Source organism: Meleagris gallopavo, chromosome 1, assembly GCF_000146605.3.
Source record: "Meleagris gallopavo isolate NT-WF06-2002-E0010 breed Aviagen turkey brand Nicholas breeding stock chromosome 1, Turkey_5.1, whole genome shotgun sequence".
NCBI classification, from domain to species: Eukaryota; Metazoa; Chordata; class Aves; order Galliformes; family Phasianidae; genus Meleagris; species Meleagris gallopavo.
The window spans coordinates 150,986,669-151,008,635 of record NC_015011.2 but is presented as its reverse complement, the minus strand read 5'-3'; the positions used below and the strand labels follow the sequence as shown (position 1 = coordinate 151,008,635).

Genomic DNA, 21,967 nt, shown 5'->3' with positions numbered 1-21,967 from the left:
TAAAATGTTTCAATCACTATGATCTCTTCTGCTCAAAGAAATGAGATTTCTCCTCCATAATAGAGGCTTCTAACAGAAATTCTAACGGAAGACTTTCCTCCACTTTTTAACTGTTTGCTTCAATGAGTGATTAAGTCACTCACTAACATAACTGCATCTACTGTAATTTGTTTCTTCAACGTCCATCAAAATAGTATGTTATCGGAGATATTACCTCATTGTGCTCTAACATGGCAGTGATGGATGCAGCGATGGTCTCTTACGATTCTGCAACAGTGTCAGTAAATATTATGTACATAAACTCCAGATTCAGAAGAGAAAATTGTCACCTGATGCATAGATTGATTAAAAAATAAATCCTTAATATCTGTTAGTTATAATGGCTATGTAGATACTTCTAAGACAGAGATAAATGTTAGGGTGAACTGAATCCCATCATACTCAAGGTTTATGTCCTGTTGCCCCATGGCAAAGGCCTACTAGGAGCACTCTCCTTCCATTTTTTGCAGCTTGCATAGTTCAGAACAAATACCAGGGTTTGTTTCTGTTGCTTGTTCTCTCTAATGATTCCCATTTGCCAAGCTTCAACAAACAGTGTAAAGTACATATTTAAACATGTTTCTGACATTTTAAAAAAGGACATTTTGTGATTGCTAGTATAATAAACATTTTTACATATGAAACTATATTAGTATGTGACATTTCTAAATAGTACAAGACATCTGCTGATGCGATTTTAAAATTAGCTATCAAACAGTAAATACAGAGATCCACCTGTTATTTCTGCTTTACTTTTTATACTGTTGTGAGTTTCAGGTACCATCTACTAAATTAATATCTAGTAAGTAAAACCTATATGCCTGTAGCAAAACACCTGACTCAAGTTAGTTTATTGCACAGTAATAATTTACCACTAAATTAATTTAAAGATCACCAAACTATCTATAGGTCTTTGCTATCAAGAGGTCTTTGAGTAAGTTGTGGTTTGTGAATAGAAGACATTTCCCTTTGTTACTGAAAGTCTTTGTTGTCATCAACTTTGCTTTCTTATAAGGATATCTTCTCATATCTTCTTCTGCCTATTTTCTTCACTCATTTTGGCCCTTCAGTCTCCCATTTGCCTTTTGGATTGATGTCCCACCCTTCCTGTATCAAATAGATAAGCTTAAAAGGCAGTAGCTATCTTCGATGCTCTGTGTCATTTTTGTGCCCTTTTCCTTTGCTCTTGACCAAAGAAAGTGATAGCATAAGCAATTATGAATATTCTTAATCTAAGCATAAATCCCACAACAAGTCAAGAACATGAGAGATTTACCTATTGCTTTTGGATTGAATTTTGTGATTTGATAATGTCCTTTACTGCATTCTCTTCCTCTCTGTAGCTCTATTTGAAGGCTGTAATTGGAGAAAAAGCTGAAACATTTTATTTCATTAAGACAATGAATATACACTGTGGGGTTTTTTTGTTTGTTTGTTTTCCGCAGGTGATTAATTTTTCTGGACTTGCTAAAAACAAAATTGCTCCCGTGCAAGTTTCCCCCAACACTGACTTCAGCTGACTGCCTGAGGTAATAGAAAAATAAAATTCTGTAGAAATCAAATGTACAGGCTGAGAAGTAATGAGGATAAGCAAATTGTATCCCTAATGGTAAGTAAATTATAAAAAATATGGAATACACATCATTTGGATAATTGACTTAGATTGAGTAGTATTACTCATCATTCTATAGCAAATACACATTACAGAAGAACAGAAAATATTGCAGTTGTTGAAGTAACATTTTTGTATTTCGCTAAGAAAATCTTCCAGTGTTTTTATCAGAGGCTGATGTATTAAATCATCAGACTTATTACCATTTTAAAGAAATGCCAAAATCTTTTAGAGATAGTTTTAATAAGCCAAGTTGCCGTCATCACCTCCCTGTACTGACTGAATTTGGCCTCATACTCTAGTGTAATCATATTTCACAGCAGCGAGAAAGCCAATCCAAGCTACTGCATAGTCCCTCTCAGCTATGATTTGAATATTTCTCCTAAATGAGTTCAAGGACAACTCAACCAAATATAGACATCTTGTAATCCAGTTCCATAGAATGTAAACTTAAAAAAAATAAATGCACAACAGCAAATGATCCACTGTGGCATTCAGTGCCTGCATGGATGGATTGACCCTGGCTGTCTACCAGACACCCACCCAGCTGTTCACTCACTCCCCACCCTCACTAAGATGGAGAGGAAATAGGATGAGAAAGCTCATGGCTCAAGGTAAAGACAGGGAGATTGCTTACCAATTACTGTTGTGGACAAACCAGGTTCAACTTAATGAAAAAATAATTTATTGCCAATTAAAATACAGTTGGGTGATGAGAAAGAAAGACAAAACAACATATTTTATTTTCTCTTTCCTGAGTTCAGCTTCAGTTCTTCACTCCAGACTGCTCTTTCTCCTACCAAGCAGCAAAAGGAAATTGTGAATGGGTTACTGTCAGTCCATAACAGCTCTGCTCTTCCTTCCTCTTCACACTTTTTGCCTGCTCCTGTGTGGCTGCTTGCCATGGGCTGCAGTCCTCCAGAATAAACCTGCTTCAGTACGGATTCTCCACAGGCAGTCACTTCTTCACAGCACATACACTGCTCCAGCTTGAGATCCTCCACACGATGCTATGTGTATGTGGGTGTCAGGTGTCAGCTTTGCCATGGTCCCCTCTGTTGGCTATGGGGAAATACCTGCCCTACTGTAGTCACCTTCAAGTGTTCATAACTTTGATATCTTTTGATTTTATTGATAAAATACAAGCTAATTTCATATTGTTTCATCTCTTACTGCTACAATTGTTCTTCACATAAATAATTACTAATGTCAGCTCTAATTTCTATGTAAAATGTCAATTATGCTTCTATGCAAAATTACCCCCAAAACTCCAGCCAAATGTACCAAAATGTACCCCAAAACCAACCAAATGTAGCCATCCAAAGCTGTTCTGTTAGATCAGCTGTGCTTTCATTGCTTCTCAGAGTGAACTTGAGTAACCTGTTTAGTCAAATAAGTAGCTAGTGCATTTTAGAAATCATACTAAGTTTCTCATCCTAACAGCATCCAACAGCAATAAATTCCTTTGATTAGTTAGTCATCATTTTAAACACATTCTACTTATATTTTCATGTTGTCCCTTGGGTACATTAGGGAAGTACAGAACTGGATTACCAGGATTAAAATTGGCCTTTCAAAGAAGAAATAAAAAAGAAAAACGTAGAAGAAATTGAAGTCAGATTTTTGAAGAGCTGTTTATAAGTATCTATTCCATAGCAATAAGTTAAAGATGCGGAGAGTAAGAAAGCTGACATTGCTGAAGGTGCACAGTCATGTGAGGAGTCCTTGTGCTTTGCAGCAGGAGACTAAAACACATTTGAATATACCTTGCTTCTAAAAATACCTGGATCTATTACCAAATCTTCTGAGAGTAGAAAAACAATTCTAATTGTGGATTTGTTTATAGCAACCAGATTTCAATTAGTAGGCCTCAAATTACAATGTACACTTCACTTGTGAAGCATTTTTATGATTTGGAAATACATATGTTTGATGAGACCAGAGGGGCTTTAAATCATGAAGTTAATTTTGCAGTTATTGAATAGCTGTGAAATATTATGGGATATGGTACAGTGCACTATAATGTATCTGAGATATAAAATATCGTGAAAAGTTTGCAGAAATATCTACTCAGACATTTCATTTTCCAGTTATGCTACTACCAAAACGTTCAAAGTTTGAGAGCTGGAAAAGCCATAGCAGAAAAGCCAGATAATTTTCTTAATTCTCTAAATAGTTATGAAGTTCTCACATAGGAATATTCTGAAGTGGAAAACACTCTGTTCTGAGATGCTCCTGTGGTGCTTAACATATGCCACTGGATATCAAGTTAAGATCTGAATGTGAAGATAGAATTAGTGCAAAAAGAAGGGAAACTTTTCTTCCGTCCCAATAGGACTAATGGTTCACTTTTGTATCAGCCAAAACAGCCTCCATTTCAACCAAATAAATCTCCTCATTACTTTCTAGCCACAATTTCCCTTGTTTTTGGAGTACGCTCTTCCTTCCCAGTTCCTTCGATTGAGGCAATGGGAGGTGCAGGTAGCAAGAAAGCAGAATACATTATTCTTATTTAATCATAGAATCATAGAGTCACAGAATGGCCTGGGTTGAAAAGGACCACAATGATCATCTAGTTTCAACCCCCTTGTGTGCAGGGTTGCCATCCACTAGACCAGGCTGCCCAGAGCCACATCCATCCTGGCCTTCAACACCTCCAGGGAAGGGGCATACACAACCTCCTTGGGCAACCTGTTCCAATGCGTCACCACCCTCTGAGTGAAAACCTTCCTCCTACTAGCTAACCTAAACCTCCTCTGTCTCAGTTTAAAACCATTCCTCCTTTTCCTATCACTATCCACCCATGTAAACAGTCATTCCCCCTCCTGTTTATACGCTTCCTTCAAGTACTGGAAAGTCACAATGAGGTGTCCCTGGAGCCTTCTCTTCTCCAAGCTAAACAATTCCAGTTCTCTCAACCTTTCTTCATATAACAAAGGGGTCTCCAGGGATTAAAAAAGGATTTAATGGCCTAGCATCAGAAACAGGGTAGCTAAATGAGGGTTGTGGAAGAAAGATGACAGATTAATGATATTTTGTCAATTCAGTATTAATGGTTTTCTATTCAAATGCTGACCTGGAAATATAATAAGATGATTGAAGTGAATGTATTTTAAGCTATTTCCACATTTGCTGAGAAGACATACATGAAAATCATATTATTTGGGATATGATATATACAAAAAGACACTATAAGGAGTAGGATAGAACAACATTTGATCACAGCCTCAATGGAAATCAAGACTGACTTTTCAGAGACCCTGGCTAGGAATCATGTCTAATCAGAACCGATATTGTCAGCAGAAATAATACACTTAAATAATAGAATCGTCATGGTGAAAAGAAATCAATGAAACAAAACAGAAGACATATTTTTGAAGTTCATTGATAACAACAGAGGACATTTCAGCAGTCAGAAAGTAAAATGCATTAGGAATTCTCAAAGACATTATAAAGATGCTAGTGATCTTTAAACTCAGGAATCCTGGAAACTACTCCGACCCTTCTAAAGTGACTTAGAGTTTGGAAGGATTCCTTGAAGATATGGGCATCTAGGTGTCACATTGAGAAACTCTGAAGCAGCCTAATGGGCCAAATGAGCAGCCTTGGGAATAGGATGACAAACCTAATCACATTGAGTGCCCCTGGCTTCTCCTTCCTCTGTCCTACATCTTTTGCCATCCCGAATCAAGAAGCATTCAGACAGCATCTTGGATAAAAAAGTCAGCAAAATTCAGCTGATATGGTATCTGAGAACAGTAATTGTCACAAAGGAGTAATTCAACCCTTTTAAAGAATGGAGTTACTGGTTTGCTGAATCTCAGTACTTTTCATAGCTGTGGCATTTTTTTTGAGAGAGAATAGTATGTTTGGATGCTTTTGTACTATTAACACAGATCACACTACCTGGTGTGATCTACCTACACATACCAATCAAGTATTTTTGTAAAGATGCTCTTCAGACCAAACACAGTAACACTGGCATTTGAATTTTACATCTTACTCAGTATTTGGTCTGTCCAAATGACAACTGATAGGCCAGTGCCAATATCCAATTGCACTACCTTTTTGATCTTCACAATAAACTGTGGAATTTATTCAAGAATTATAGATGCTCTGGAAAAAAATAATTTCAGCACATAGGAGAACATGCAATGAAATAAGTAGAAATTTTACTGTTTTGAAGCACTAGCTCTGAAAGTAGTCATAGAAACATAGCATGATCAAGTGGTTTGCTCGTGATTCTCATCTTGACTACTCTTTCCATTTCTGTTTTCAGAGTACCAGAGTGTGCCAGCACACTCTCTGAGACAAATATCCAAGAGTGACTTTATTTGTGTGTGTGAATTAACCTGAGTTAAGACACTTGGAAATCCAGTTAATAGGTATGTGGATGCCCCATCCCTGGAGGCATTCAAAGCCAGGCTGGATGTGGCTCTGGGCAACCACAGTCTGGTGGTTGACAACCCTGCACATAGCAGGGGGTTGAAACTAGATGATCTTTGAGGTCCTTTTCAACCCAGACCATTCAGTGATTTTATGATATGGCTGTCTTCCTACAAGAACAGTTCCGATAAGAGTCAACAAGAAGTTTTTATCTCAAAATAAATAAATAAATAAATAAATAAATAAATAAATAAATAAATAAATAATCTTCAAGGTCACATTATCATTCTGGTGAAGGAATTGTTGAGACAGCTGAAAATAGCTATTCATTTTAGGATCCATAGCAGAAGGTGAAACAGCTCCCTTTCTTTCAGCTACTTTTTTTAATTCACTCTGAGTGTGAATCTCTAAAGCAATGACAGCTACAGGAAATCAGAATCAGTGAATGGAAAAGGAACATTTCTTGAAGTTGTCATAATTAAATTACAGCCATTACCAGAGTAAGCAGAAAGCACTGCAGATCATTCTAGCATACACATCGAAGCAAAAAATTTAAGTTTTCTTCTTAATTTATTAGTTTCTCCACATTCACACTGCTAATTATAATTCTCCAAAAGGATTATTAATTAGAAATTATTTTGCATTAACCAATTGGAAGACATGAATCTCCCTTCTGAAATAAAAATCTATAATGATATTACATACACTGTAGCAGTTTTACAGTAATGGTAATCTAATATGATTAACTACTGCCAAACATATACAAGTATGACTAAACTAAGTAATTAGCAATGCTGTTTAGTGTGCTTCTTTATTCTGTTAATGCCCCGTAATTTGTTCCTTCCACAAGAATATTGCTTGTGGGAGAAATACATTTTTTCTGCTAATAATAAGAATTTTTCTTGTGAGAGTACATTTTCATTTTTAACTACAGGTTTTTAGACTAGTTTGAGAAAGTTGGGCTGGGAAATATGGGAAATAATGGATGAGAACAGCCTGAACTGTGTCTTGAATAAAGCAAACGTCACATGGAATCGTCACACAAAACATCATAGTGAGAATAGTGAGAAGTCATATATGGTATAAAAATAAGACTTGTCTTTTTAAATTAAATGGTGGAAATTGCTTTGGGCACCTCCACTGGGAATTGGGCTCACCACCTATTTTAGAGGTCTTTTCTTCTGTTCATTACAATAAACAGTGTTGTTCTCCCTGGTTGCAGAGAAGTGATCCTTTTCAGTCCTTTCAAGGAGGGACAAGGGCATAGTTGTATAAAAGGGAAGGCCTTCATCTTCTCACGTGATTAGTGCCCCTGGTTGACTTAATGTGACCCTGAAGAAAACCTGCGTCTGAGTGCCATAAAGTTCAGGAAGACAAGCTTTGAATCCTCATCTGAATTTTATCAATTGGGCCCATGTCTATTGAAATCTATGTTATTACAAAATACTCTAGAACAGATCAGGAGGATAATCCTTACTTAAGAGAAGCTTCACATGATAACTTAATCAGGATTTTCCATGTGCGGTGTAAGCTGCCTGCCTCAATCTACATTGTTAATGATCCCAGTGAGTTCAGAAGGAAGCGTGGTTTGAGGAGAAAGAAATAGCTAAGAAAACATAAGTCTCTGGTTTATAAGGAAGCCAAACCACAAAGGAGAATGTGCACTGTACAATAATAATGCTAACTTCAGATGCAACAGGGAGATTGCTTGCCCAGTAATTTAATGACACGTATCTTAATATTTACTGCACAAAGATCTCAGCAAAACATCCAGTTTTACAGTGTAGTTTTACAAGTCTTTCTTCTGTGTCCGTGAGACCATTGGGTTAGGAAGAGTCTGCCTCAGCTACCCAGCTTCCAGTACTAGAAGAACATCATGCTAGCAGAACATTGCTGTACTGCACTGCAATTTGCGCCATGTTTTCCAGAAAAGACGTGGAGACATATTCTCCTTTTGTCTGCCATAAAAGAGCAGCTGCACTTTAATACATACAGTCCTGGCCAGCGGTGGGTGTTGCAAACAGTATAAGAAGCATGAGAATCCGCAATGTTCCAGAAACATTAAGGCATATTATGAGCTCCAGACATTTGTCAAATGGGGAACAAGGAATTATATGCACATGGTGGAGAAGAAGGAGAAAATGATTTCTTGATTTACAAACTTGGTGACTGTGCTCATTTCAAAAGTCTTATAAGCATGGTAAAACAGTGCATTTTGATGATTTATCAACAGCCAGATAAATTAAATTTGAAAGAAAACAAAAGATAATGTGGAATCGGGCTTCTCTAGAGTGAAGCAGTTAGAAAGTAACTGATAGATGGATGACACGCCATATCACCAGCTGAATTCTTCTGAGGATAAGTCAGACCACAGAGAACACAAAATCACACTTCCTCTTTCATTTCTGGTTTTCTGTGCCATGAAAATACTGCTTTTCCTAAGCTACTTTTTGCACTAGCAGTTGTAGCTGATGATTAGAACAACAGTTCTTTGCAGTTTTGAATAGACCTTTACTTTTAGAATTAGAGAAGGAAGCATTAAACCAAAACACAGCCCAAAGAAGATTTATCTTCTCTTCAGTGAAAACTAAGGTGCTTGCTCTTCTTGTCTGTATAGTCACTTAGTGAAAAGGCTTCCTTAAACAAATCTTAAATATCTATTCATAGCTATATCACCACTAACTGGTTTTCATGAAACCTCTCAGAGACAAGGATCGGGGTTGGTTTACAAGGTTGATTACAGCTTTATCATCTTGACTAAATGCCTGTAGCAACCTGCATGTACTAATATCATTCATATGCTTTTGTAAGAAACAGTTGGAAATGTCCATGCTTACGTGAAAAGTGGAGTTTCATGTACAACTTGGCTGAAGCATAGTGTTGACTCCTGTGACAGTAAACAGCATTTTTTCATACCATAGATTAATAACGTTTCTTGACTGAAGTTCAGAAGAAAAAAATCATTCAAAAAATAGACAACAACAGAGAAAGAATTTTATATTTGAACTCCATGTCCCACCTACACTAAACAGCTACATGAAAGAAGGTTGGCATTTCATGAATGAAAACAAGAAACTGTCTCTTGTAGTAGTGAAACCTCAGCTTAGAACCTCTAGTACTCTCTCAGCTAGACCACATGCTTGGTATTTCAACAATAAAGCAGAGGTGACTAAATGCTGTGTACATATTATGGATTTTACAAGGTTATGTATTCCTCATATCAGTGTTTATTTGAACTCATCCTCACCTAAGTGCAATTTCAAGAACTACAAGTATTTTAGAAAATGACACTGCAAGTGGATATGTCACTCACTGAAACTGTGGCACACACTGGCAAGGCACAGAACACCACCAATAATTTCATGATTCTCCCCTCAAAACAGAATCTGCTACTACTTATTAACACTCAGAGACTCTTCAGAGGCTGGAGATAAGCAAGGTCTGTATTGGTGATCAGTATTACTTCTCCCAAACTCCCCATCTCCCTCTCATTATTGATACGGCAGAACCACAACAAGAGTAACACAGGCTATCAAAAGAAAACAGTGCCAAACAATTTTAAGTACTCCAGTGGTATGATCTTTTCTTCAATCAAATTGGTTTCATTCTAAAGTCCTAGCATCATAGAATGTCCCAAGTTGGAAAGGACCCATAAAGGTCATTGAGTCCAACTCCTAAAACCAATTAGGTTTTTCTCCTAAAACTTCGAGAGAAACTCACTTTCAGGAGCTCTTTTCTCATGTGGTTTCAACTACTGTTTAACTTAAATCTTAATTTATTCAAGGCTACTTTATATCCACTTGCTCTTCTGCCAACACTTTATCTTAAGTAGTTCTTCCCTGATGAGTGATCATATCCCTTCTCAATTCGATTTTACTTTAGTACACTAAACACACCCACTTTTCAAATGGAAAGATTCTATTCCATTTCCAGAGTCACCCTAGTAGTCTCTTTACTGGCTTAATTTGCCTTGAAGTTGGGCAATCAAAACCATAGGCACTATTCAAGATGAGGTCTATACAGCAGGAATATTTCTCCATTTTTTTACTGGGAAAAATCTGACCACAATTGTACATCTTTTCCAAAGATGTACATCAACCACCCTGTGGCATCTCATGCACTCAGGCATCATACAATCAACTCTCTCACTACTTCTAGTTCCTGATGATGAACTCCCTTTATTTCCTTTTCCAATTTCCTCATGAATACAGATTCTTTTAGCTAGAGTTTTGCACTTGAAATGTACAGAAAAACCATAGAACTCCAGTTGGCTCCTCCTGTACTATTAATACCTTGCTCTTTTCTCTTAGTGCTGTCTAATACCCTCACAACATCAGCACATACCCTTCTTGCGTCTGCCAAGAGCATTAAATGACAAGAGTAAGATGAACTCGTCAGAACACTAATAATTTCCTGTCACTACAAACTGCTTTGGTTTATCTTTGAAACACATTTGATCCATCTCTCAATCACTTTGTCAACTGCTTTGCAGACATTATATTGATGCTTTGCTTTTCTTCTGTCCCTTCTCATTCCTTTCTATGCCAGACTCATAAAACTACTATTTTATTTTGCTTGAATACATTCATTTGGTATTCTCTAGCAATACAGCATCCTACGTAGAGTTACATGAGGTTTTCCTCTGTGCAATATTACTCTCTGTAAGCACCATTTTATATATATATCCAAAGGATTCAATCTCCCTGAGCCTACTTAAGGAGCTAGTAAGGACATCCAAATTGCAAAGACCTGAGCTTCATGGCCTGCCACCCACATCAGATATCCTTCAGTGACACACAACATAGGCCTTAAAAAGTCAGATGCTCTTCAGCCCTTACCTAGCCAGCACACCTGACGCTTTTTTTTTTTGTTGTTGTTTTGAGTTTTCTCAAGACATTCCTCCAATAAACTGTAGCTAAAGAGTCTCCTTGAGGTAAATCCTAACCTCTCTGGCAGTCACCCTATTTTGCCTGGTCTGCAGCCTTCTATCCCATCTGTTATGAGTCAGGCACTGAGTCTCAGTGGGGAAACAGCTGCCTGCTGTTAACCCAATAATGTCTGCTTCTTGGTATACAGTTGTAATTGCTGATATTTTAAGTGTGCAGACAGCTGAGATTTCACCACAATCATAGTTTCAGTTCTTGGCATATTTACTCCTTATTTATTACTGGTGTTAATGAAAAAAAGTAGTGGTAAAGTGGAGAAAAAAGTAAGGTTGATACAATCAGACAAAAAGATTGAAAAGTCATCAAACAAAAATGATATATAAATAATATTCATATCTGAAAAACTCCAAGAAAGATTCCCTAGGAGAGCTAGTAGGAGCATTATTATCTGAATACTTAAAAAATGAAAATGTTTGAGAACACATAGAAAAAATAATTCCATACATTGTAGAAGAATGGTTAACTTGGTTCCATGGGTCTAAAAATGACCATCTGATTTAAAGAGAGGTAAGAGTTACAAAATTTTTCATTATTACCAGTGCTTACCCTAAAAGAAAACACTGAGAAGGAAACCTTTTATTTGAAAATTAAAATTCCAATGATTTCATTACTCATACAGATCTTTTTTTCCCCTCAATTTCACTTATTTGTTGGGTGTTGTTTAACATAAAAGTGCGCGTTAAGGACTTTAGCCAAAGTGAGACAGATGAGGTAAACAGGTGGACAGCAAAGAAGTGGCTTGGTTTCTTTCTCACGCTCAGGGAGCGTGAAAACTGTAGTGAAAGTGTGAAAAATTCCGCTTGGATAGCTGGTTGGACCAGCGGTTCCTTTTAATCCACAGCAGTTCTGAGATCCTGCAAAATGATGGCATTATATCAGAAACAATGCATGTGATCTAGTACCTTTGTATTCATAGAATGGCCTGGGTTGAAAAGAACCACAATGATCGTCTAGTTTTCAACCTCCCTGCTATGTGCAGGGTTGCCAATCACTAGATCAGGCTGCCCAGAGCCACATCAAGCCTGGCCTTGAATGCCTCCAGGGATGGGGCATCCACAACTTCCTTAGGCAACCTGTTCCAGTGTGTCACCACCCTCTGAAAAACTTCCTCCTATTATCTAACCTAAACCTCCACTGTCTCAGTTTAAGACCATTCCCCCTTTTCCTATCACTATCCAACCTCATAAACAGCCGTTACCCCTCCTGTTTATATGCTTCCTTCAAATATTGGAAGGCCACAATGAGGCAGAACCTTCTCTTCTCCAAGCTGAACAATCCCAGTTCCCTCACCCTGTCTTCATAGAGAAGGTGCTCCAGCCCTCTGATCATAGTGGCCCTCCTCTGGACCCACTCCAAGAGCTCCTTGTCTTTCTTGCATTGAGGGCCCCAGATCTAAACACAGCACTTCAGATGAGGCCTCACAAGGGCAGATTAGAGGGGGACAATCACCTCCCTGTCCCTGCAGGCCAGTCCTCCTTTAATTACATAGCTCATTACAGGAAATTAACAACGCCTTGCGTATATTATCTGTTAAGGGTTACAATGTGAGCTTTGAAATAGTGGTGTTACATTAGGTTACGATAGCCTTATAAACCGTAGCATTCTGAAAGCATATCATGCTAACACACTGAAAACAAAAGTTATTATTTTTAGTATGGTGGTATCCAGGAATCATTAATCCTATGATCCTAATATTTGTGTATTTTGATCTTTTTAAGAAAATATCAGCTGCACTACTTTCTACTGTGCCTGCCAAAAGTTTGTGCTTCCTCCATAGAACAGCAGGGAAATTTTTAATTCTAGAGCACTACAGAGTACAACATCCAGGGAAACAGTCATTTCTAACTGTTGGCTGAAGAATCATGGGAAATGAAAGCTGGAGATATTTTTTCTCTCTGTCTTTCCCACTCCTCTGACCTGTCAGTCACTTAATCAGCACTAATGTCTCCCTAGCACCTGCACTTCCCTCTGCATTTAGGTACTGAAAAGACAGGCAGATTTAAAGAAGGACTGCTAACACAGCAGTGTGAAGAGAAACTAAATGAACTAAAATTTACATACTGCAGTCTTTATACTGAGCTCTCAGTTGCTTCTTGGGGAGTCAACCACAAGAACAATGCAGTCATTATCAGACTTTCTTTTAATAAGCAATGTATACATTTCTTTATATAGATACCTTAAGGGTGAAAAGCTTTGAAGCAGATGATGTCTCTCTTAGTAATTAAGTAGGACAGATATTGCTGACTAATTAACTTGATAACCAAGGGGGCATGGTGTGGGAAAAAGGTTGGTATTTTTCAATACTGGAACAAAATAACCTGAGATGTGAGGTTGAATTTGTAAAAGGAGGCACTCCATGGGAATTATTGAAGAACTGTCATCAGGCTTGATGAGGCAGATAAGGGGGGTGGGGGGGGAAAGAGGTAAATCAGAGCTCCTTTGGACTGGCAGGAATTGCACTTCTCAATTTTAGGGCATGTGGAAATCTACAGCATCATCCCCTTCCTTTCTTTGACTTTCCTTCCCTATGATAACTTCCCTGCCACTTGCTTAAACCCCTTCTTTCCTGAAACCTCCTTGAAACCTTCAGCTTAAGTACTACAAACTTCCATTTCTTTCTCCATTCCATGCATCCCTGATGCAGAGAACAAAGCTTGTTGCTCCTGCATTAACTGGAATACTCATTCTATCACTCCTAGGTTACATAGCATTATATGCCTGTAGTAGTATTAAAAGCAGGCAAGGACTGTGCAGACAAGTGGGGAAAAGCTGTTCAGGCCAGAAGAGACTCAAAATATAAAGTCTGCTATTACCTGTAGTCTATTGACCAGAGCTGTGATCTTCACTGAATTTATCTCTGTTCCTGTTAGGTCAAAACTTTATTACTAAGGTCTGTAAATGGTCCTTCTAGAACTTGCAGCTGGGCGAAAGACTGCCATGTCATTTTCATGCCTGAAACTACTCAGATTTCAGTTTTCCCCTGACATATACAGTGTGGTTGAATTTTCTATGAACAAGGGGTTATTTAAATTTTAATAAATCATTTATTTTATAGCATTTTTCCTAGTATTTGCAGCAGATTCTAAAGTGTCAATTAACTTGACAATAAAGCACTTTCAAAAATAAAATAAGGCTTTATTTAAATAGTCAAATAATCATTTAAATTATAAATGAAGTGGAACTAAGATTATTCCCTGTGTTTTCTGTGGTAGAAGAACAGCTGAGAATTAATTGGATCAGTTTCTCTTCAAACTGATGGAGAGAGTTCTAAAATATCCTGTCTTAAATCTCCATTAAACTGTTTCAGATGGATTCAGTGAAGCCAGGCACTATAATTTCTTGCCTGCAGAAGTTCCAAAAGGGTTCTGGGACCCTCTTAGCGCTGGAAGGCTGTAGGTTTTCTTCTTGGAATTACCTTTGTTAATGAGGCTGGCTTTCTTCCCTGGAGATGACTAATCAAACCAGCCGGAAAAATGTCTTTGTCTCGCTCCTCAGAGATCTCTTGAAACTGTAAGAAAGTGAACAGGTTGTTTCCTGATTGCTGGCAGATAGGCAAGAGCCAACAATTGAAAACTGTGATGACTTACCACAGTGAAATATGGATCATTCAGAGAGAAGAGAAAAATGTTATGTTTGGTCACTCAAATGTAATTTCTCATATACTTTCCCTTGGAAACTACAACAGATATGAAAAGCATAGTAACGCTATTTGATAGAGCAAACTCTCAGCTACAAAAACACTGTTTTTCAGCATAACCATCACCATTATCTGTGCATTTTCACCAGCAGTGAACAAGAGTGTGCACGCTTTGCTTGTAAAAATCTTTGCCAGTGGAGGTGATGTACTGTTCTAGAGTGTTTCACCATGCATCACCTCACTGTGCTCATGTCCACTGTTTGGTCTCCATAAGATTCAGTAAGCATCAATGAATGTCAGTGGGTACAATTCTTTTATATGGAGGAATTCAGTTATACCCGTTTGCTCCATATGCACTTCCATGTCAGATGCCATTCTGTCAGACTGTCTCTCTGCTGCCATCTGTCATACTGCAACAATATGTAATGGAATATTGGTGGGAAGGTTCAGCCTATACTGCCATACCACCGACATCCACCTCTGATGTTGCTGGCCAAGATACTAAAATTGAAAGCATTACTTTTGGAGTAGCCCTCATAGATAGACCAGAAAAGAGATTCTATATAATTCAAATGAGATTTCAAACCTTTCTCTTCACTGAGGCTTGCAAATAACCTTATGTCCCTAAACAGAAACTGAAGATGTTTCCTAGAAAGCAGATATTCATACAGTCTATGTTTCCTCACAGACATTGTTAGACACAGGCTCAGCAGAAGAACACTGGGGTGCAATAGCCTGTACTTTGTAGTTTACTTTCACACCCTCTTCAGCTACCTTCTGGAGAGATCAGGACTGATTCTGCTTGTTTGTTTGCTTAGTTGTTCAGCTAGATTTATTTTGGTTTGGTTTAGGTTTTACTGACACTTCATGTGTTTTGCAAATAGCCCCTTCCACCTACGTGAAATTACTGTTCCAACAGTTTGTGCAAAGTCTGTAGTGGTTAGGAAATCTGTGAAATTAGAAGAATATTTAGAGACATATGTACTGTCATTTAAGGGAGCCCTTCTCTACGTTGTTTTACCAGAATAACCCCACAAATGTTTGTTGCTTCTTTTCCCAGTTCTGACTTTAAAAGTATCACTTACTATGGCACCACTTGACCACAGGTTAAGAATAGTCATTGAGAGCCTCATAAAAAGCTGCAAACTTTGAAATATGTAAGTGCTAATACGATTAACATTTCATAATGTCACTGCTTAATGGGATCTGATGCTTTAGCCTACTATTCTTTTTTCCCCATCCCAAAAATAATGTTTTAGTTGGTCAACAAATGATTCAAGATAAGTAACTTTAGATAATATACATATACAATTTCAGCATCTAAGGACTAGATTCAGATGAACACTCAGATATCTACTACCATTGGAGGTGTCCTAGAGTACCCAGACAGTTGCTTGAGCTAGCAGATAAGGCATGGGATCCAAAATAGACCCATTCTATTGCAATTAGATTTAAAACTACAGCTCTGTCCTTTTCCCATCTTTTCTGTCTTTAACTTTGCTATATTAGGCTACTGCCTCATCTGCATCAAGTTGCATAAAATATTGTAATACTTGTAATAGTCAAGCAAGGTTGAGAGCTGTTTTACCTCTGGTTTTTAATTTCTCACACTATTTCTGTTCAGATATAGACCCCCTGGAGTAATGTTTTCAGAATACCGCACTGGGAAATACTATAAGTGTGCACAAAATTATAGCTCATTACAACAGAGGGAGTCATTTGACTGTCTGCTTTCTCAGTCTTTATGTTGAAATAAGATTTCAGTGTTATTTTTAAAATGATTATGGAAAAGGGGAAGGGGGAAGGGAGTGTTATGCCAGCGTTGTGTATAGTTAGATAGTGCGTATACCTCTTGTATGACTTTATGGCATTCTCATATATACATGATAAAAATCTAGTGAGAAGACATCAGCATCACACTATAGAATTCCAGATTATGGCTTTAATTGCTGTGTATCTACAAGGTAATAATTTCTAACCATCATTTATATGTATTAATATGCCTTTCTTTTTGTTCATGAGCCTGTGGTTAAACTGGTAGTTTTTAAATCTCTATGATTAAGCACCAAAAGAACAGTAGGCAATCAGTTCTGTTGCCTAAATCCATTTTGTACCATTTGGAATGCTCTAAGATACCCGGGGCATTCAGCTGGGATTGTCAGACACAAGATAGGATATATGAGACACAGGGATACAGAAGTGCTATTCTGGAATGAGAGCTGGATGCCAGATGGCATACCCTGAAGCATCTCACTTGCTTCATATGCCACATGTGGGTAACTAGAAAGAGAATTCAGTGAACCTTAAGGTAGGCACTTATGCCCCTACCAAAAGTAGATGCCTACATTCTCTACCTAGTCACTGCAGAGAAATAAGTGCCTTAGAAACCTTTATTTAGACAGAAAAGACTTGAAGAGACCTAGAAATCTTTAGTTATGTGTCTATTACTTTACCAGCAAATATTTGTAATTAAATCTGGATTGACCTATCCTAAATTGAATGATCTAATGATTTCAACTATCTGCAGGACTTGAAAAGTTGGATTCAGCTCCAGAGTCCCATAGTTACTGGTGTTTGACATTACTTAGATTAATCAGAACAGCTGCATGGATCTGGCAGATGAGACACAGAACCTTTGGGAAAAATGCACCCTTTTGGAACAGCACCTAGAGACCAGACCTTTAACATATTCTATGATACTTCAAGTATTGCTAAGTTTTTATGTCTAGATGACAGAATCTCTCTCTTCATATGACTGCCTCAGCTCCATTATGATCAATGAAAATCTAAGGCTTGATTCAAGCAATCAGAAATAAGCACCTGAGATGTTCCAGTTACTTAAGATATCATCATCTTCATGGAGCTGGCCTACAAGAGATCCCTGCTTTTCTCAAGTGGCAACCATACATTAGGAGAGGTGCTTCATGTAATCAAATGTTTTCTGTTTAGTACACTAAGTTGAGCCACTCACAGTAGTAGGAGCTGAAATAGTATTACAGTCATATAAAGTTAGTTCCCTGAATATGGAGCTCAGTCTCTATCCCAGTTTCATCTTTCACTATCTCTTGTTCTCCAAGAAAAGGACAGATTTGCTAAAGTAGAAGGTTTCACCTGCCCAACACTACCAAACCTTTTAAGCTCCAATATTTAACTCACACATTAATACTTACAGTATAGTCTACTGAATTCCAGTGTCTGAATCTGGAAATAAATCTAATTTAAGCTGGCTGATCAAAATCCCTTTAAAGTCTATGCAGAAAAACAAACACCTTGGAAAGGCAATTGATCCTACCTTATAAGCTCATCTGTATATTTGTTTAGAGATGTTGCTTCACACTTAATATAGAATCACAGTTTCACACAATAACTGATTTTGGAAAGCACCTCTGAAGAGCACCTAGTCCAACCATAATGCTCAAAGAAAGGGTCAGCTAAAGCAGGTTGCCATGTTCAGTTGGGTTTTGAATATTTTCAAGGATAGAGACTCCACAATTCTCTGGGCAACCTGTTTTAGTGTTAGATCATCCTTACAACAGTAACAGTAACAGTGCTTTTTCTCATGTTTGAACATGAACTTTTGTATTTCAGTTTGTGCCTGTTGCCTTGTGTCCTGTCATTGGATAACTCTGACAACAATCTATCTCCATCTTCTTTATGAGGCTTTGACATTCCTTACTACATCCCTTCATGCTCAGATACGATAGGGAATCTAGACAGTTAGTGTGGACTAGGTAACATTTGGATGGAGCACCACCCTTCTTTCAGGAGGATCAGTTTGCAGGAGGCCTGTCAAAGAGATTCAGTAAAACTGCCTAACTTATACAGGCTGAAATCTTGGATTTGATTTCAAGCTTGAAGAGCTCTGTACATTTATTAGAGCTGTTTTTCCTACATACATCATGTCATATTCAGATTTACCACGCTGAACACAGCTGTTACATTACAGAAAAGAACTAGAACATCTAAGGAGAGAGAAAGCCAACCTGTTTATGATTTGCTGCTTTTGCCTAGTCTTTTTGTTCTGCCTCTGGCTCCTATCAACCTGATAGTTCTGGAACACTGCAGACAGTCAGGTTTAACAATTACAGATGCAAAACACTGCTGAGAAAGATAGATTTCAATACAATACCAAAATCAAACAACTCACCGGAAACTCGGATTTAATGTAAGATTTAAAAAGAGAAGTAAAATGCAAATATTTTTACATGCACTTGGAAGAGTGTAAATCAATACAAATTAATACAAGACCAGTATTCTTGTCAAAGCAAAATAAAAAAATGTCAGGGATATTACAGATGACTATGCTAAAGTTCTTGTTGAATTGTACTGCAAGGAAGCAGAACTATTTTAATCTGAACTAATTTTGGTTAATCGAAAAACACTTTATCTTCCCACCAATTCATGTCAGTTTAGGTATGAAGAAGCTAAATTATGTAATTCTTATATTCAGTGGCAATGCTATTTGGATATAAAAGACTGTATATTTTTCTGTATCTATCTATGACTTGAATATCCATATCTAGCAAGCCTAATTTTGAGGAAGAGCTCATAAGCAGCACAAGGTGTGCATCTAGCTTTCACTGTTTTTTGCATTACAGATATACCAAAATGTTTGCAGTAGCTAAACAGATAAACTTTTTTTTTTCTCCATAAATAATCTATTGAGTTCATGTCCCATTCACTATCTGCTCCTGTACCATAAAGGAGAAGATATGTGGGAGTCTTCTTTTGTCATAATTTTGTAGCTGCCAGCTGTTCTCTCAGATTGCCAAGCAGTCTGGACTGTTGGAAAAAAAATAGTGGCTAAACAGGATATCCCATAAATTGTACATAGTGTCTCATAAATAGTACATATGCAATAGCAGCTCTGAAGGAGTTGTCATATCTACAGCACAAGTGCTGTGCCACTGATCTGCCATGACTGGCTTATCTTCACATGCCAAGCCTACTATGGCCTATGTAGGCTGATTTGGTGCCCCATATGAAAAATTCAGCCACACTCAGCATATAAAGCTGGAAGATCATTTCTGTACATGCACAGAAATGTGTACAAGAGATTTATCTTTCCAGGACTATTATACCTCCCAGACAGCATGGCCACTTTTAAGACAACCTGTTTCTAAATGTTGAGCATTCCTACCAAGTCAGCATAATAATTGCTCAGAACTTTGCTAGCTACTTTATGTTTGTTGTCATTAATGTCAAATCCAGTACAGAGGGGAAAAAAAAAGAAAAGAGTAAATTTACAAGATTTCTTGTCATAGTTTGTAGATTTGTAACTTCTATTTCTCATGAACAAAGTATGGTAACATGGAGTCATCCTCATGTATGCAATAATGAGGATTTTAACTTTTTTTCTTCTCCAGATCACAAATGTCTTCAGTCACTTACAGATGCAGTTTTGACTCATCTACTTTCTAGTATTGATTATGATTTTCTATGTATCTAAAAACAAACAAACTGTCAACGGTTTACGGGCTGGTTCAGCCCGGTTCCATGATTAGAAGGGCGGAGGGATCTGCGGATCTGCGCCCCCTGAAAAGGAAAATAGGGGACCCCGAAATAATTGAAAACAGGGGCAACAATCTGAGGTGAAACAAACTAATTTACTAAATATGGTATCAGCAGAATATAAGGAGAGAGAGAGAGTGTGTGAAATTGAAGGTGGATCGGCCTCACCACAACGCTGAGATGAGAAGTGCAGTCCAGTTGAGCCGATGAAGAAGCGCAGGCAGAGAAGCGCAGGCAGAGAAGCGCAGACGGAGAAGCGCAAGCGAAGCAGCGCAGGCAAAGAAGAGAACATCAGGTGACCTTGCTGGGAGTTATATCTCCTCGCTGACCGCAAAGCCCCCTGGGGAAATGTAGCTCTTCTTCTCCTCCGGACAGGCACCCAGAACTTGAGCATCAGCAGTCAAATCCCCAGTGCATTACATCATGTTATGATGTGGAATACTGATAACAAAAAATCATGAAACCATGACATAGTATTATTTTAACTTCTTTCCCAGCATAATTTTCACCCAGTGTAAGAAAGATCTTGCTTTAACTAACTGGGACAAATGGATATCTATAATGAAAAGATATAACCACAACATCTTAGGTACAAATCTCTGCCCCAAGGCTCTCTCTTTTCTTGAAATACAGGAGACTTTTCTGGGTGAACCAAGAACTCCTGTTTGCTGTATGTTTTTAAGCTTTTGGAAATATTGCAGGCACATTATCCGTTGTCAGATCACCTACAATTAGCAAAATGCCAGATAAAGTTGTTCCCAATACTGTTACTTAGCCATTATTTATTCATACGGAGTGCATTCAGGGCTAAATTGAACTAAACACAGTAGATAGTGCAGTTATGGTCTTCTGGTCTATAGTTGCCTCTGCAGAAAGACATGGCTCTTCCATAGGTCTTGTGTCCTACTAATCCTGTGCAGATACCTTAAGACTTCTCAGAAGTGGGGGTGACTCAGTGAACCTACTGAGTGAGAGTCAGCAGCAGATTGCAGACAGCTCCACTTAGGCATCTCAGTGTAGGTGTTTACACATGACTTAGTTGTTTAAGTTCCCCTTAGAGTCAGCAATATCCATAGTTTGTTTCAGTTGCTCAAACATAGCCATCTGTTGCAACATTAATGTTCAAGACATACTCATGAATCTGGCAGATATGATAGGGAAGACTTTCTGAAGATTTTCTGTTTTTCTGAAGGAGGAGCTGGAAGCACAGTGGAATATCTGAGGTACAGGTGACTAAATAGAGCATCAGAATTCACACTAAACATCTCAGAGTACCCTGACAGATTCTTAAATGCCACTTCAGAAAGGTGCAGCTCACTTACCATTAATGCATCAAAACCAGAAACATCATGAAGATATCTTGGCAATCCTGTAGGCTAGGCAGGATATTCTACAGACTAGTGTCTATGCTTAGGTCACATGCCTTATCTTCTAGCTCAAGCACTTCTGAATACTCTAGGACACTTCCAATGGTAGTAGATAACTAAGTATTCATCAGAATCTAGTCCTTAGACGGTGAAATTGTGTATGTATATTGTCTAAAGTTACTTATCTTGAACCTTAATCCTGCTGAACCTTGTTCAACATCCATACACAAATTAGTCTCTAGAGAAACTGTATGCAAAGCAATTTCAATTGTCTTACTGTAAATTTGTGCTTTCATGGATCTGTGCTTCAGTTCAGTTTTCCTACAGGCTGAAATTCTTTGGTAAACATTCCTTTTCTGATTTTATTCTTTTTTGTTTGTTTGTTTGTTTTTGTTGTTGTTTTTGCTTTTTGCTTTGTTTTGTTTTAAATCCAAATTTAGAACTCTTCTTTTGTTTGTTTAAAATTTAA

The 21,967-nt window shown here is 37.8% G+C and overlaps 1 long non-coding RNA gene across 2 annotated transcripts in view; it reads left to right on the top strand.

Moving 5' to 3' along the window:
- LOC116217858 overlaps positions 1–21,967 on the top strand; it is an 89,749-nt gene that overhangs the window by 16,237 nt on the left and 51,545 nt on the right. The window contains exons 2-3 of one of the 2 annotated variants that reach the window (XR_004162577.1): positions 1,485–1,648; positions 2,416–4,224. This is a non-coding gene — a long non-coding RNA (uncharacterized LOC116217858). Of the gene's footprint in view, positions 1–1,484; positions 1,649–2,415; positions 4,225–21,967 lie in introns of those variants that run through there. The other variant, XR_004162578.1, reaches the window with a different exon arrangement.